This window comes from Suncus etruscus, chromosome 4 (genome assembly GCF_024139225.1).
Source record: "Suncus etruscus isolate mSunEtr1 chromosome 4, mSunEtr1.pri.cur, whole genome shotgun sequence".
Lineage (NCBI taxonomy): Eukaryota > Metazoa > Chordata > Mammalia > Eulipotyphla > Soricidae > Suncus > Suncus etruscus.
The window spans coordinates 4125368-4132345 of NC_064851.1; positions in this window are offsets into that span (position 1 = coordinate 4125368).

Here is a 6978-nt window from a genome sequence, read left to right on the forward strand (position 1 = left end):
ATATGGTCCCCCAAGAAGCCAGGAGCAACTTCTGAGCGCATAGCCAGGAGTAACCCCTGAGCGTCACAGGGTGTGGCCCAAAAAACAAAAAAAAAAAACCAAAAAACAAAAAAACTAATACATTTCTGATTTGAGTTTGAGGTGCACAATGCTCCAACACCAATCGCATAAGCAGTGTCCACTCCGCTTCATCAGTGTTGCCATTTCCCTCCCTTGCCTACTTCTGTGGCAGCACTTTTCCCCTCCACCATAGTTCAAGCGTTTCCATCTGAAATTATATCAAGAATTATATAACTGAATCATGTAGACATGCAATATTTTCATCACATGAGATCCCATTGACTTTTATACTCGATGTTAAAAGATATGGTATAGACCTTAGACATTTTCTCCTTTGTCATCCATCTTTCTTTCACTCTAAAATTTCTATAGAGAACCACTAATGGTTTACCCAATATGGGAGACATAGTTTCTCATTCCTAAACTTTTTCACATTATATCTATTTTTTCTGCTTGGAGCAACTCCTTTCCCACAACTTCTCATCTTAGGAATTTAAGTACTATTCCTCAGTTCTTTTCCCAAATAGCCATCATTGATACAAACCAAATATATAATACTGTTCTTCCCTATGTGCTCCCAGAGTCCATTATATTAGAGAATTTACCCCATAGTCTGTGTGTTTTCCTGTCTGAAAGTTACATTATAATATAAACACTTAGTATGAATTGCAATTTATTTAGGAATGCAAATAAAATACATACTACATATATCTCTTTGCTTACCAATGCTTACCAATGATTTGTATTCCAAAGCATAGTAGTGTAAAAAATAATTGGGGACAGCAGAACAGCAAACACTTATTTTCCAAACTCCCACACATTTGTTGCATGATCTTTATTTAAAATTTGCTTTTGGAGCCGAAGCAATAGCACAACAGCATTTGCTTTGCCCCCGGCTGCCCAGGATGAACATGGGTTTGATCCCCGGCATCCCAAATAGTACCCCAAGCCAGGAGTAATTTCTGAGCACAGAGCCAGGAATAACCCCTGAGTGTCACTGGGTGTGCCCCCCCAAAGCTTTTATTTTTTAATTAATTTAATTATTTTATTTATTTTAGCTTTTGGGTCATACCTGGCAGTGCTCAGGGATTACTCCTGGCTCTTCACTCAGATATCTTTGCTGGCTGACTCAGGGGACCATATGGGATGCTGGGATTCGAACCCCCTTCCATCCTGTGTTGGCCACATGCATGGCAAATACCTTACTGCTGTGATATCTCTCGGGCTCCTTATCTGCTTTTTTTTTTTTTTAAGGTTACACTTTCAACTAATCGAAATTATCACCTGTTTCACATCATAGGCTTAAGTGTGAATGTTTAACGAATAGAAACAGTTCTTTGTTTTGGTGCTTATGCTGTCTTTTATTTTTAACCAGTTAAGGAAGTAAAGGAAGTACATCAAAAAGTAAATGCTGAGGACAAACCAAAAAAATGCTCAGTTCATCATCATCTCCCTTCAGAATAATATGTTTGAGATTTCAGAGAAACTTATTGGAATTTACAAACCATACAATATAACAAAAAGTGTTGGCAGTAAACCCTAAAGAAATTACATCTAATGGACTTCGTGAACTTTGGATACATCCGTATAAAATTGAGTCTGCATACTCAATATATTATATTTTTGGTTTGTTTTTATTTGGGGGCACTTCTGGAAGGTTTGGGGGACATACGGGATGCCAGGGACGGATCTGAGATTGGCTGCTTTTAAGGCAAATGCCCTGCCCACTGTATTGTTCTACCCCTGTATTACTCATTTGTTATTATAAATAAATTGTAAGTTTGTAAATTCTATAAAATTAAAATAAAACCACATATTGAGGGCAAACATTCAACCCAAAATTAGACCAGTGAGACTAAGCAAATTCAACACCTGTGCTCTCAACTTTCTGATTTATTTCACCCATGTCTGTGATGCTAATTTTAGGGATGTTGAAAAGTAAGAGATTTTGTAAGATAATGGGTAGAAGCATGTGTTTCATTGCCGTTTTTCCCTAAATAACCTGTGTTGAGTTATTATACTATTTTAAAATATTAGGTTTCTCATAAGGATAAACCTAGTCAGCTGACTTGAAGGGCGTCTGAAGGAGGTTTGCTTTCTGACTTCGGCCAGTTGATGATGGTCTTTAATTAAAGTTCAATCATAGTCTAGTTCTATTGTAGTTCTATTGTAACTTTTTCTCAACTCATGACACCGAGTTTATTCGGAATTTAGGGTCCACTCCTAATGGTGCTCAGGGCTTACCCCTGGCTCTGCACTCAGGGATCACTCCTAGCCGAGCTGTGTGCCGGGCCTCAAACCAGGTAGGTAGGCTGCATGCATGCAAGGCAGGTGCCTTACTTTCCCCTGAACTATCCCTCTGTCCCCCCACACTGAGTTTTCTAGCCTCTGCCAGCTCCTCTCTCCACACTGGACCCCTTCCCCAGCCACAACATTGCACTGTTGATCTACACACCTTGGTAGTCGGCAAGTAGAAGGATGTCAACCCAGAAACCCTCCTTAGAGCCAGGAAACTCCCGGAACCCTTGTCAGTGGATTCTCCTTGTCAATGGCCCTGTGGACTCACCTTACGAACCTCAGGGACTCTCTGGAGATTTAATATAGCCTCGAAGGATGGTGGGGAAGGATTGTAAGGGACCCAGTTGCATACAGCCTTGGGCAAACTGGACTCCTCCCCCATATGTGGCCCATAAACCAAATTGAGACAATTTTTCCGGGACCAGAGTGGTGGCTCAGGTGGTATGGCATTTGACTGGCACGTGCTAACCTAGGAATGACCTCGATTTTTGAGTGCATAGCCAGGAGTAACCCCTGAGCATCACAGGGTGTGGCCCAAAAACCAAAAAAAAAATGCTTCCTTTTTGATTCATTAAGGCCTAAGAAAATTTAGCAGCTGATAAACTGCTTCAGTCAATTCTCTATCAAAATGCCTCCTAGCAGTTTGCCCGTGTGGGGCTGAGAGGTGCAGCACACTTCCTTGTGTGTGTGAGGGCACAGTGTAAATCCTAGCAAGAAAACAACACCAACAGACATTGCCCACGGAACTCACTTGCAATTCACACATTTGCAATACAAAGAAAAGCCAGTCTCCCCTTGGTTTATTCAGAATCGTTCAGGAAGACAGCTATATTCTCTGCAGTGCTATTCACAACAACCAGTATCCGGAAACAACCTAGATGCCCTTCAACAGATGACTGACTGAAGAAACTGTGGTACATCTACACAATGGAATACTATGGAGACATCAGGAAAAACGAAGTCATAAAGTTTTCCTAGACATGGATGGACATGTAAACTATTATTCTGAATGAAATAGGTCAGAGGGAGAGAGATAGACACAGAATAGTCTCACCCATCTATGGTTAAGAAAAATAAAACACGCTATTGTATTAATACCCAGAGACGATAGACATGAGGGCTGGAGGAACTGGCCCATGGTATGAAGCTTACCACAGAGTGGTGAATGCATTTAGAGAAAGAACTATAGTAATAACTATCATGACAATGGTAGTGAATAAGAGGAACAGAATGCCTGTCTGAAAGACAGGTGGGGTGGGAGAGGAGGAAAATGGGGGCAGTGGTGGTGGGAAGGTTGCAATGGTGAAGGAGGTATTCTTTTTTTTTTTATAACTGAAACCCAACTACAAACATGTTTGTAATCATGGCGTTAAATATACTATTAAATGAAAAAAAATCAAATTTCAGAAAAATGAAATCTTGTCTATGAGGGAAGAACTTAGAAGCAGAGAGCATCACTCAATCTCCTTTTCTTCCCACACCCACATTCTCACCATGGCTGTGCTGCTGCTGCTGCCTTTTGTAAAAATGATTTTTTTTTTACTTTATTTAAACATTGTGGTTTTCAAAATTGTCGACAATGCAGTTTTTTCTGGCATTTTAAAATCCAACACTGATCCTACTACTAGTGTGACCTTCCCTCCACCATTGTCGCCAGTTTCCTACCAACCCCAAGCCAGGCACAAAATCACTTACATATTTTGTATGTTCATTTTTAAAAATTTAAACAATGTTTACAAGGTTGCCCTAATAGTTATTTTCACAGATAAAGTTGCTCATGATTGACTTAGTCATACAATGTGTCCCAACCTTCACCAGTGCACATCAGGGCCACCAATGACCCCAGTTTCCCTCTCACCCTCGATGATGCAGTCCCGCCCACCCTCCCCCACCTGCATCTGAGGCAGACATTTTACTTCTGTCTCCCCCTTTCTCTCTTTGCTTTTCTGACTCTCTGATTTGCACTACTGGTAAAGAAAGGGTGCATACCTGCCATTTTCCCCCTTTCAGCACCCATCGGTCCAGAGTGATCAGTTCCAACTCTTCTTGTCATAGTGGACCCTTCTCTAACTGCCCTCTGGTTTTTGTCGCAAGCTTCCTACCATGGACTGCTCCTCCTAATCTTCATCTCTAGTGTCTCTGGATTTCACCACCACAGAGTCTCAAACTCGAGGCCCGTGGGCTGCAAACGGCCCTCCGTACAACATTTTGTGGCTCTGCCCTAGAGGAATCTTTGTTTTGTTTTGTTTTAGTTGTTTGGGTCACATCCCCCAATGTTCAAGACTTACTACTGACTTTGCACTCAAGGATCACCCCGACTTTGCCTCCTGTGGCCCTCAGGTAAATTGAGTTTGAGACCCCTGGGACTCTAAACCAATTTAGTTTACACTGCTTGTGACAACCAACTGGGTAATAAAATTATCAAACGAAACTTCCATAAAAGAAAAGTGGTATCTTAAATGGAGCCATTCAATTTGTCAGGGTTTACTTAGCTGTTCGTTGCTAGTTGAGCCATCCGTGCTGTTTTGTTTATTGCACATAGTTGGCTTCATACTTCTTTCCCTTCTAATTTGCTCTGCTCAAACTGGTCTGTCAGGATTGCAGAATTTGGAGGTGTCCCTCCAGGAACCCTAGGATCTTTAGAAATGGGATATGAGCTTACATGGTGGCAGCTTTAAGATGTGGGAGTAGGTGGGGAATGCTGCCATCCCCACTCCAAAAAGACCCCTAGAGTTTCAACCTGTGTGCCTGGAACATTGGCTGGTTTCGTTGGTGTTTTTGAAGAAATTAGCCCTGACACCGTGAGACTGGACCATAGGCATGGTGGCAACTGTGGGATACTACTGTAGCTGCTGGAGATTTGGTAGGTGAGGGGTTGGCCCAAAGCCTCAAGGGCACCCTAAGATTTTCAGCCAGAAGATCAGTGTACCTGTGAGTTTGAATGACTTGGCTGACGCCTCTTCCTAGACTCGAGACACAGTGCAACAGGCTTGAGGCATGCTTTGCATGATGGAGGCTTGGTTTCCCTTCCTGGGCCCACACTGTATCCTAGGTACCAGGAGCAGCAACTCCTGAGTACCTCTGTAAGTGTGACCCTGACCTGTGCTCCTCCCAAAAAGCACTAATTCACTCATCATAGCATTTAATCTACAAATTTCCTGAGGGCAAAGGTCGCAGAAACTTTGGCAAATATGCTTGCCACAGAGGCTGGGGTGTTCAGCTTTGGGAAGAAGGTGGACTACAAATGCATGAGGTGGAACATATATATTTACCTACAAAATTTACAGAAAATAAAACACTGCAGAATAGAGTACCCTCTTAAGACTTCTTAGGACCAGAGAGTTTTATTACTACAGTTCAAAAAAGTCAAAATGAACACATTTCAGCGAAATGGTAGCTGTCCTGGTTAAAATTTGCTTTGAATTGCTTAATTAAAAAGTTAAAACACTATGAATTTAAATAATATAAATTACATAAATATAAATATATACAATTTATAATATAAAATATAATGCATAATATTTGTTATTTATTATTACATATAATTATAATACAATATAAATAATATAAATATATAATATAAAATATAATCAAATTTAAAGGATTGTTTATGAAATACTTTAAACTTTTTTCAAAATCTAATAAACAGCTAAAAGGCACCTTCAGTTCTTTAAAATATTTACAGCAATCCCAATAGTTTCACTTTAAGGAATATTACAGTACACATGGCCAATATGCATGCACAGTATGTCATTAATACTCTAAAAAGTGACACCTATGAACTGGTTTGTGACTCCCAAGTTCCCTTGTGATGCAGGCAGGCAGCGATACTCGTGTGACATGAGCATGCTGCCTGTCTACCACAGCATCAAACCCAACGGCCTAAAACAGGGGCTCTCAAATCCCTAACAACACGCCATTTATAACTAAGCCAGTCTATTCAGAAGCCTTTGGAGTATCCTTAACATTGTTAAAAAATATAAAGTATATTTAGCATTCAGTGAAAGCAAATGAGCTGGAAAATATCACAAAAGTGGCTGAAGCTCAGTATCTGGTTTAACACAAATTCTTTCTCTAAACATCTATACTTTCTTAAAACATAACGGAGATGAGTTTTCTTCAGTCCATGCTGTCTGATGTTCTTCCTGCATTCTGATCAATAGGGTAGTGTGAGATGAAGACACAGCAACTCAGAGCTGCTGTGGAAATGCAAGATGTTCCTGAAATACTGGCACAGGAGAACAGTCCACAGTACATTTTCTCTTTACCATTGGCATTGATTTGCTCTTTACAGTATTTTGCAAAAAATGCATTATAAAAAGTACATAAAAGGTTTTGTGTCTAAGTTTAACTTAGTAACAGACATACACACACATGTCACCTACAAAGATCTTTGCAGATTTAAAGTACTAAAGTGACACTAATAATGAAACACAGATAATCAAGGATACCAAAGCACTGACAAGGCCAGTTGACATCAAGATAATCTGGGTAAATATTGCACAGTTCTTGTCTATGAACTTCATATATACAACTGTGAAAGAAATCCTTTATGGCTTTTGCCGGATAACTTAATTTGAAGAAAGGCTGTTTAGGTGCCACAATAATGCGTGCCTATTG